The 10,459-nt window shown below is 44.1% G+C and overlaps 2 non-coding genes across 2 annotated transcripts; both read left to right on the top strand.

Moving 5' to 3' along the window:
* Positions 1-9,062: 9,062 nt before the first annotated feature.
* TRNAT-AGU (transfer RNA threonine (anticodon AGU)) lies at positions 9,063-9,136 on the top strand. The gene has a single exon. It is a non-coding gene; the product is annotated as a tRNA-Thr (tRNA).
* Positions 9,137-10,107: 971 nt separating this feature from the next.
* On the top strand, positions 10,108-10,178 carry TRNAG-GCC (transfer RNA glycine (anticodon GCC)). The gene has a single exon. It is a non-coding gene; the product is annotated as a tRNA-Gly (tRNA).
* The last annotated feature ends 281 nt before the right edge of the window (positions 10,179-10,459 follow it).

Raw genomic sequence — 10,459 nt, 5'->3', positions numbered from 1 at the left:
AAGTATATTATGCTACAATGTAGTAGATGCACCACAGTTTAACTCTCCCAAACAAATACCTCTTCTGCTTGTACTCACGTACACCCGTTTAAATGTGTGGGGTACTGTCTGTGAAACCTGCAACAGAAGATGCACCAGTTTAACTCCACCAAACAATTACCTATTTGTTCTGCCTGTATTCAATGTCTGCCTGTGCAGTTGTATTCGTAGTACAGTCTCACAAAGCTGCAAAAGAAAAGCGGTGCAGATTACAAATCTTTTTACCCAACAACCCCCAACCCAACGAGGAACGCAAGCAGAAAGACCTTGTCTTTGTGGGTACTCGTACCTGACCACTCAAATCCAAATACCTTAAAGACTGGAAGCCTGCAATTGAAGATAAGATGGTCAGCAAATGCCCGAAGAATTGTAAACTATGAATGGGACCGGTCTAGAGACCCCAATTGGAAAAATGACCAAATAATTACCTGGGATTCCCGACTAGGACAAACAGGTGTGTGCCCATGTGTTTCATTATTAGCATCCATTATCTTAAACTGGTCTATAAATCTGTATTTTGTGTTACACCTTCTGTGATGCAGCTTTTCCCTGGCATTCAAACTGCACAAATGATTGGGGTGGGTGAACAAGGAAATTCACAAGGAGGACTGAGCAGCACACAATCTATCAAAAGATCCCACCTGAAGGTGATGCAGTGGAATGCAAAAAAATATGATAACGATTTTCTAGCAATTTTCAAGCAACCATAAAAATGTCAAGATAACTCTGAAGAATGATGGACCTGCTGCAGAGCGATCTAAGTTTTGTCTAGTGGAAGTTGACTCATCATTAAGTAGCTAAGGAGGTTAAAATGCCTGATGAAAAGAAGCTGGTGAACCATGCAGATCAAAAATTACATGTAATGTAAATAGGTCAGTACATTACTGCTTCTGCCAGACAGCCCCTTTTGTTACTTGCAGTATATAAGTTATATCATAATATAGAACAGTGAGCTATTAACTACCAAAGAGCTGCATTTCCATTCATTTCAATGGCAGAAACCTACGACAGACCACCCGAGTGGAAGAGTAACATAGCTTTTCATTGTAAGAACGTACAGGTGTTTTTGAACAGTAAATAAAAAAAGTAAAAAATTCAGCCTTAAATTTAAAAATCTGCATCAAGAGGTTATAACCTTCTATCATGTTTTACTTGCATCTATTTTTATATATTTCCTGCATCTTCATTGCTTTGATTTTGTTCACATGAAAATGTCACCCTTAGCCATTGAATGCTAGCCATAATAAGTACATTGGCATTATGAAAATGTCACGCATAAGCAATCTGAAACCTCTGCATCTATGCTCACTTTACTCAGAAAAGAGTAGAGCAAGTTTAAAACAGGGCATGTGCTTTCAGAAAGTGCATGCTGGGTTTTTTAACTTGCTCTACTCTTTTGTTAGTAATTGACAGGGTTGCCTCGGCTGCCCTTCTTGTTCAAAGGGACAATTATGGGGGTTTTCACAAGCAAAACAAATTTTCACAAACAAACTCATTTTGTAGGATCTCTTTAATTGGAACTCACACTAGTCCACCCGTTTTAGCTTCTCTTCTCACCTGCCAAAATCATTGCTAAGGAGGTGGCAGCTATGTATTCATGTTAATCACAGCCCCTTCACGGACTGTGATTAACATGAATACTTAAACAAAAGCCCACAATGTCTCAGTGCTTTACTAACAAAAGAGTAGAGCCAGTTTAAAAACACAGCGTGTACTTTATGAAAGTAAAATAACGAGGAGAAATAAAGATATTTCTCCTTGTTGCGCTTCAGTTGGGATGGTGTACCATTTTTAGCCTTTCCCAGGTTTACTGGTCTTGGGAAATTTGGGAATGCTCCAAAAACGTTGGATGGATGCGTGGGAACATCCAAGCTCCACACATTGAATGCCTTACCAATGTAGAGTGATGCAACGCAGCAACTTGTGCTGGCTTGCGTGACTCCAGATTTACTAAGTCCCGCAGAGCTAGGCAAGGTGGCTTTGTGTGGCCTGGAAAAACTGATTTAAGGGCTTGTGTGACGCAAAGGCGACACAAGCCATTAGTAAATCTGTACCCAGGTGATGCCTATCCAGGTGGGATAGGATTCCTCCCCCTGGTACTATGAGTTTAAGCCTCAGATTCACATCATTGCTCATTCAAAACTTTTCACCATGCGGTCTAATCGAGCATCACCACAAATAAGCTCATGAACTCCTAATTTGCCAGTACAATAACCATAGCTGTTCCACCTTCTGTTTGCTTTATCAGTTCTTTGCTTGAGGGATTGGCTTTCTATCTGTGTTCTGGTGTTCCACTTTCCCCACCCACCTGTAAGCAGCCTGTAAGCAGCGCTCATTAAGCAGCAACAGACAGATTAGTATTTTTGCTACCAGCCATGCTCATGTATGTCTTTAAAAAGTGTACTTCTCTTCCCGCCTGCTGCTCTAACTCCACAGACTTTCCACAGTGAACAAAAGAGCTGTCTCACATTCCCAGCCCCTGATACCTGTGACACTCTGGGTCCTGATTACATGCTCCTGTTCTGTGACCTAATGCTGGACTCATATGTTTTGTAAACAACTGTTAGCAGATACAGGTTTTAGCCATACTTTTGAAGCAGAAATAAGATCAACATTTTCACATTAAGGGGCCTATTATGATTGCGGTCTTCCCGCATCCTCCGGGCCGGCGGAAGCGACCGCCGGCCCGGAGGATGCGGGAAAACTGCAGCGGAGCCTAGAAAGACCCACTGCCAAATTAGGATGGCTGGTGGGTCTTACAATCAGTCCGCAGCTTTTCCGCCGCGGTCGCCTTCCGACCGTGGTGGAAAAGCTTTAACATGGCTTGCGGTGCCGGAAGGGGAAACATGGCGGCCGCAGGCTAGAGCGGCGCGCACGCCCAGGGGAGCAGCTGATCCAAGTCTACACTGCTACCGCTAACACCAGGATGCAGTAATGAGAGAAAGCGGGAGGAAAATCGGACCCGTTTGAAAATTACACGCAGAAATTTTGTGGTTACTCTACGGCGTTTTCTCTCTTCCAAGCACAGGCTCAATAGTGAAGCGTGGTGAGGAAAAGGCGATACCGCTAACACCAGAATGCAGTAAAGCGGGAGGAAAAATCGGACCCGTTTAAAGATTACACGCTGACCGGAGATTCTGTTTTTACTCCACGGCGCTAACACCAGGATGCAGTAATGAGAGAAAGCGGGAGGAAAATCGGACCCGTTTGAAAATTACACGCAGAGATTTTGTGACAGCGTTTTCTCTCTTCCAAGCACAGGCTCAAGAGTGAAGCGTGGAGAGGACCGGTGTTTCTTTGGCAGTTCCTGAGAGCTGAGAGGAGGGAGGTGGGACCCGGGTTGCAACTTTCACTGCAGACTCTCGGTTGCAGTGTCAGCCGGTGTGCTTTGGATTTGTGGATGTGCCCACCGGCAGTGTTATCTCTGCCGGTCTCTGCTCCTCGACTGTGTTGGTGGCGGGCGGCAGCGGAGATAAGGCGCAGCCGGGTGGCTGCTGCACGGAGACTCCACACAGTGGCAGAGAATGATCATGGGAGCAAGGAAAGGCACCACAGGGCAGTAGTTGCAGCAGATGCTGAGATAGCTGGAAAAAACGGGAAAACAGGAGCAGTGCAAAGAAAACCGGCCGAACTGGAGGATCAAACTAAAACCAACACTTGCCCAAGTAAGGTGGGGTTAACTAATGTAAGGGGGACCATAAGTAGCGAATGCATAAGAGGCTGTAGTGAGGATCAGACTAAGGAATCTCAAGGGAGAGTAACAAGGAGTAAGGCTAAAACTTCTGAAAAAGAACTACAGGGCCCAGAGTGCACTTGGGGGGAGGTTCACAAGAAAGCACAGGACTTAAAAAAAAAATCTGAATCAGTCCTAGACAGCAAAAAACAACAAAGAATTAAGAATAAACTCAAGAATAAGAGCTCCAAAGCCCCAGGGGATATTACACCTTCACTGCGCTCATATTTTAGAGTCCTACCCCAAGTTCTGCAGATCACCCAAGATATGGCAGCAGCTGCATTAGAAAACAGCAAGCAAATGCAGAGCAACCCCGACTCACTATCGACCGGAGGTTTAACTGTGGCGCAACAAGATGAGGGGCGAGGGGCCGAAGCTTCGGCTACTCCACCCACACCTTTGGTTCTAAAATTACCTACAGAGAAGGAAGCTCATAGCATAATAGCAAAAGAGGGGGTGTCCCTGGATGTATTAGTTGGTAGTGAAGCTGAACAAAACATAGTTCTGAACCTCGCTAAATCGCTAGAGGGTATAGTCTCCTCCATTGCGACAATGAGAGAAGAGATTAAACAGGAATTTGTAGTCTCCAAGATTAATCAAAATGAAATAAGAGCAACCTGTGAGGAGTTAGGTCATAAGGTTGATGGCCTTTATGAGAGGACCGAGACTCTAGAAAGCTCTGTGGGTCTACTAACAAACAATCTTGAATGTGCAAGGTCAAAAATATACAATCTTCAAAAAGAGGGAGAAAGCATGAAAGAGCGAATAGAAGTGTTAGAAAACTTTTCTAGACGCAACAACATCCGACTTTTGAAGATCCCGGAAGGGAAGGAAAGTGGAGATCTCAAGGGATACATAATAAAACTAATAAAAGAGGCACTTAACTTGGAGGAAACGGAAGAAGAACTTGGCAAAGACATCCAACGGATACATAGAGATCCTTTTCGTTTGAATCCGGCAAGGACCAAACCTAGGAAAGTCTTAATTAATTTCCAGACGTACACTCTTAAGGAGAAAATACTAAACCTAGCTTTGAAAGCCGGTACAATAAAAGGCCCGGATTTTTCCTTTGAAATTCGCTCTGATCTTTCAAAAACTACACTGGACAGACAGTGGGAATTGGGGCAGCGCATGGATAAATTTAGATCCTACGGGGCTACGGTGCAGATGAGATTTCCTGCATTTTTGCGCATCATGTATAATAACAAAATGCATAACGTTCGCACTACTCAAGACGCAGATGAGCTGCTAGAATCCATCCGAGATCATGCCCAAGCCCAAGCCCACGATCAGACTCATTCTCATAAGGCTTAGAAAGCGGTTTATATACAGATAAAGAAAAAAGGAAAAGGAATTTTCAAATAGGGAGACGGTAAAATAAAAAAAATATATATAAAAAAAAAAAGGGGTTAGGGGAAAAAAAAAAAAAAGGAACATGGCTTGCGGTGTCTATCAGACACCGCCAGCCATATTAGGATGGTGTAGAATGCATGCTTTTTCGCGGCGGCTTTTCCGCCGAGGAAAAGCATACGGACCTTCACTTCAGGGGCCCGTTGCGGGGCCCCTGGGTGAAGGGGGGTGGGGGGTGCACATGGGGGGTACCCCCCTGCATTTGCACGAACAAAGCAGCAGGCACCGCGTGGTGCCTGCCGCTTTGTGCACACAAATGCCGTGCATGCAATTTTTAACATTGCAACTGGTGCAGCTTGAAGCTGCACCCGCCGCAATGTTATAGATAGAGGATGTGACCGCCACCCTGGCGGTCACATCCTAATCTGCACGGAGGGAACACCGCAGCCCATGCGGATGATCCCTCCTACTCTGGGGTCGCGGACGGACTCAAGTCCGTCCGCGATCCTAATCGACCCCTATGTGTTCATCATTCAGTGTGCTTTTTGACACAGGTGAACCCATTTAACCTCAAAGATTGAAGACATCTGCCACAGTTTGACCCCCCTGCTGATGTCTGCTTTGAGAAGCCTCACTGCAGGCAGAGGAAGGGAAGCTTATTTTTCTTCTCGTTTCCCTGCACAGCATTTTCGACCCATCTCTACGGCGGCGCTCATGAATATGCATTAAATCAGAGATGACATTGGCCATTAAAGATCATGTCAACTGACTTGTGTCGCAACGTAGCCCGGAGGAAATAAAGGCTAGCCTTTTGTATATTGGGATTAAGTGCTTGGAAATTTGGCAGGGGGTGTCAAGAGAGCAGGACCGGGCTTACTACGGGTGTTTTGGCATGCTGCCGAGCTGGGGGCTGATCTCACTGCAGTGGGGGCTGATTTTGTTGATTGAGACCTGCGTGTGCTTTGAAATAAACAAAGCAAAACGAATTTCGTTCAGCACACGCAGGCCCCAATTACGGAATCAGCCTCCAGATCAGCAGCATTCCAAAATGCCCGGTAGCCAGTCCGGCCCTGCAAGAGAGTGTGGAAAGGAGGGGACCAGGAGTTGGAAAAGGAAGGAAGAAAAAGAGAGTGAGAGAGAGAGAGAAATGACCCGTGAAAGCACAGGCTTGTTACAATCCCACAGCAGTGGGTGTAATGGTATGCAAAGTGACCTTGAATGTAGACACTGGGGGCAGTCCCAGATTATTTTTGTGTCAAAAAGCCCACAATTGCTCTTGCAGCCTCGCATTACTAACAAAAGAGTGGAGCCAGTTTAAAAACACAGCGTGTACTTTCAGAAAGTACATGCTGTGTTTTTAAGCTTGCTCTACTCTTAAGTTAGTAAAGTGCGGTGCGGGGATGATTGTGGCCTTTTGTTTAAGTATTGATGTCAATCAGAGCTCCTTCTCCGTACTCTATCTACAACATATCGCTAGAGCAGCGCTTTCGAGCTAGCTCAGGCTCGATGTTAATCAGAGCCCCTTTTCCGTACTCTACCTACCACATAACGCTAGAGCAGCACTTTCGCGCTAGCTCAGGCTCGACCAAAAAAAGAATGAGTGCAGTGGGGGTGGGGTTAGAGACATGTCTGAAAGGAGCAAAATTTTCTATAACTAAAGTGACTACTTATAAAATACTTCTTGAACACCAAAAATTAAAAATACTGCAAAGTAAACTGGAAATTGATTTTTGCCCTGTAGACAGCTCAGTTGGTTTAGTGCGATAACTGTAGCTGTCTGAAGCAGTAACAAAAGAGTTCGGTGGCCAGCCTTCCATCATTTTGTAGACTTGTCCTATAATTGTACCTACTACCCACACTGAAGCGCCGCAGGACCCCCACTGTCTTGCATTTTGGTTTCCCGCTCCTAAAAACCCTCTCAAAGGTCAAGCATCTCTCATTCGACTCTCTATAAGCCTTGAACCCGGCACCTGTGTATGACTAGGAGGGAAGGGATGCAGCTAAGGAGGGCCCCAGCACAACAGGGCTCCAGCACGCTGCATGTCTTTCATATATTGTCAGGTACGTGTGCCGACAAGGGATTTATTAAACTACAAATTCATATTACTTTCTACAATCAATGTTAACAAGCTCTGTCCAGTAGCTTACAATTTAATTTTTACAGATATCATTTCAATTAATTCCATATGAACAAATCTTCAAAAGAATTCTTATACACGGTTATATGTATTCAAAAAATTTGATTTATATTAGCAAAACCATTTGCAAAGAGTACAGAGACAAGTATAAAATCTATTCCATAAAAAACACAATGTAACCAGAAGTTTACAATGATTTAATATTACAAACACCTCTTTGTTACAATTATGAACACCTTTTCAAAGACAGTCATAGAAAAATGTGACCGACTAAACAGACAGCATGTCCTTCAATCCAATAATGCAAGAAATAGGTGTGAAGGTCAACGTTTCGGTCTAATATTGTATATATCCGCTAGACCATCTTCAGGACATTTAGTATAGAGATGAATGACCTTTCAAGCGTGATGTTAATAAAATTAAGCTTTATTTTAATGGTCCACAATCAAAAAGAAGTGGTGGCTGAATAGCCTTCCACTGGTATCAGCAATAAATGCAGATAGTTAGAAAGCAGTAACATTAATTGTGGTCTTTATTTTGTAGCCCTCTTGTCCAAAATACGCATCAGTTTGTAAATTCCACGAGGCTCGATTCAACCAACGTCCTGCTGCCTACACAATTGCGTCTTTCATGGCACCGACAGCAGCCCAAACACTAGGGGACAGCTTGAATGTGTTAATGACTACCACAGTGGGGGCTTTGGTATTTATTTCCTCCATCAAGTCTGTTTCAAAGTGCTGATGTGTGCCAACCAGAGTCACGACTAGAACCACATTTCGGGGGGTGGGGCTAATAAAAATTTCGGGGGTGGGGTTAATTCTTCCAGCAATAGGCAGAGTGGAGAAGCAGGGGCTCTAAAATGGGTGAAAAACAACAAAGCCTTGTTAACATGTAAATGGTCTTTTAAAGACCTGTGAAGTTCTTCGGTGTGGCTGCAATAAGACAGACTCTAGACCAGCCAGCCTACAGCAGCTCAAAAACTGTCTGCTTGTGGGCCCGGGAAGCTGTTTCAGCCCGGGATGACACACACAACGGGGGGCTGAAGCACTTTGAGCCCAATGGGCATTGCGCGCCTGGTGCCAACAGTGGGTGGAGGCAAAGAGGGTGATTGGCCCGAAAGAAATAGAAAGCAGACACTAGACTGCAGCCGGATGCAATTGGCTGCAAAGGATATGCATTCATCACAATAATGCAATTTGGTGAACATACCACATGCCTGGGCACTTCTTCACTCCTCCTGGTTACATTAACGTTAGATACTCGCAAACTAGCAACAGAGCAGACGAAAAAGTGATTGCCCAAGAGCACACAATATATGAAACCACCGGGCTTAAAAACACATTTAAGTTTCTTCCAAGTAACAGGCTCCTTGGCGAGAGTGTATTTCTTCTGTCGCAGTCTGTACATCCCTTGCCTCACCGTACTGGGCATACCTCCCCTTCCCTTTCAACTGGAGACACATGAAGATCAGTTTTAATCGTCACTTTGGGTTTTTTAAAACAAAAATATGGGAAAAAGTTTTGTAAAATTCCTAAAGCATGGGAACGCCGTTCCCCATAGCTCCCACCCACTTCGACCTCTGCATCCAGGCGAAGGACAGGTCATTAAGTGCAGTAGTTCGACTCTGCTCAACCTTGTCACAGAGAGTTGTAAGGCGGTCTGTGCTTGGGTGTCTTTATCATATTCTGTAGCAAATCTTCTAGGCAACCTCATAGAAACCAGCAGAAACATCGAAATACTGAAAACTAGGACAGTACTTGTGCTTAGCACTAATAGCAATTCTATAAACATCAGGGACATGTGGCGCTGTGGCTTAGTTGGTTAAAGCGCCTGTCTAGTAAACAGGAGATCCTGAGTTCGAATCTCAGCAGTGCCTACGTGTTTTTTTTTTGCTGCTGCCATTAACATTCCGTATCGGGGTAATTCAAGCACCGTGCAAACGCCTGCTTCTACCTTTCATAGAACTGTTATTTGGGACAACCATACTTATTTTGCCGGAAAGGGCTAAGGCACAATACGGTGTTAATGTAAGTGCTGCATTTTTGGCAAAATTGAACCTACAAGCGATGTTACTATGCATTTATATTTTAATAACCGTGAGTGGGTCACTTCTCTTTCTAAATCGCATCACTTGTTGCTTCATTAGCGCTCGTGTGCACTGACTTGTATGAAAAGAGGTGCAGGTTGCAGAATGCCGCTAGCAAAGTCACAAGGAGAATCCTACTCTAAAACCAACCTGGAGGGACTTTAAAAAGGTTTTGTGAGACATAAGGTGGAGTAAGAACTACCATGTTTATTTAATGTGCGGGTGACTGCAAGTGGTAGAACAGCGAGAACGTTCATTCCATTTCTGGTTTCGATCATGTGTTCAACACTCGAACGTTTTCTTAATATTTTGGGTGGAACTATTTTTGCGGGAAAAGTCTCCTTCATCATTTGGATATCCTAAAACTTCCAAACGCCTCTCTATCTATATAATAGTTTTAATTCACTACATCGGGAACAGGTTGACCTCCTATGAGTTAAACCCGGCCCAAAGATACTTTTAATGAGTCACCCGCCCACACCCTCTAGTCTGTGCTCTGTTTACCTGCGGCATCTGTCTGTTTTTAGTTTATGTAGTTTTGAGGAGTTATTGCATTATTGTATGAGAGTGTTGTGCGTCCTCTGAATATGTGATCTTTCTTTTAACTGACAGGTAGGAGCCTTGCACCCTCTTTAAACTAATGAGGCTTCGTGGTTCATTGCCTGCCTTAAATTAAAGAATACTTACAAAACAATACATCTGCGCCAGTACTTTCATAGAGACCACATATTAACTGTTCTGTGCACTCGAAGAGACATTAAGCATTGGTGGTTCAGTGGTAGAATTCTCGCCTGCCACGCGGGAGGCCCGGGTTCGATTCCCGGCCAATGCATCCACATTTTTGATTACTTAAAATTAATTTTTTCGTTTTTCTTAATATTTTCAAGCATCAACACGTGAAGAGCATTACATTATAAGTAGCGTTAAAAATATGTTTTCTATGTATTGCAACTGACGTGCTTCCTTCAAATGTCTAAAAGTGAAAGCGCGCAAAAGCTCTTGCCACGTTTCCAGACCGGTTTGTAAAATACTAATTTTTATTTCTCCGAATCAGTGATGTAAGATCTGTGGACCCCTCTCTTGCACATCTCGCGGGGGGCGGGGCAGTGAGGT

This window comes from Lissotriton vulgaris, chromosome 12, assembly GCF_964263255.1.
Source record: "Lissotriton vulgaris chromosome 12, aLisVul1.2, whole genome shotgun sequence".
In the NCBI taxonomy this organism is placed as follows: Eukaryota; Metazoa; Chordata; class Amphibia; order Caudata; family Salamandridae; genus Lissotriton; species Lissotriton vulgaris.
Note: the sequence above shows the minus strand (reverse complement) of the source record. Positions and strands in the feature narration are given on the sequence as shown.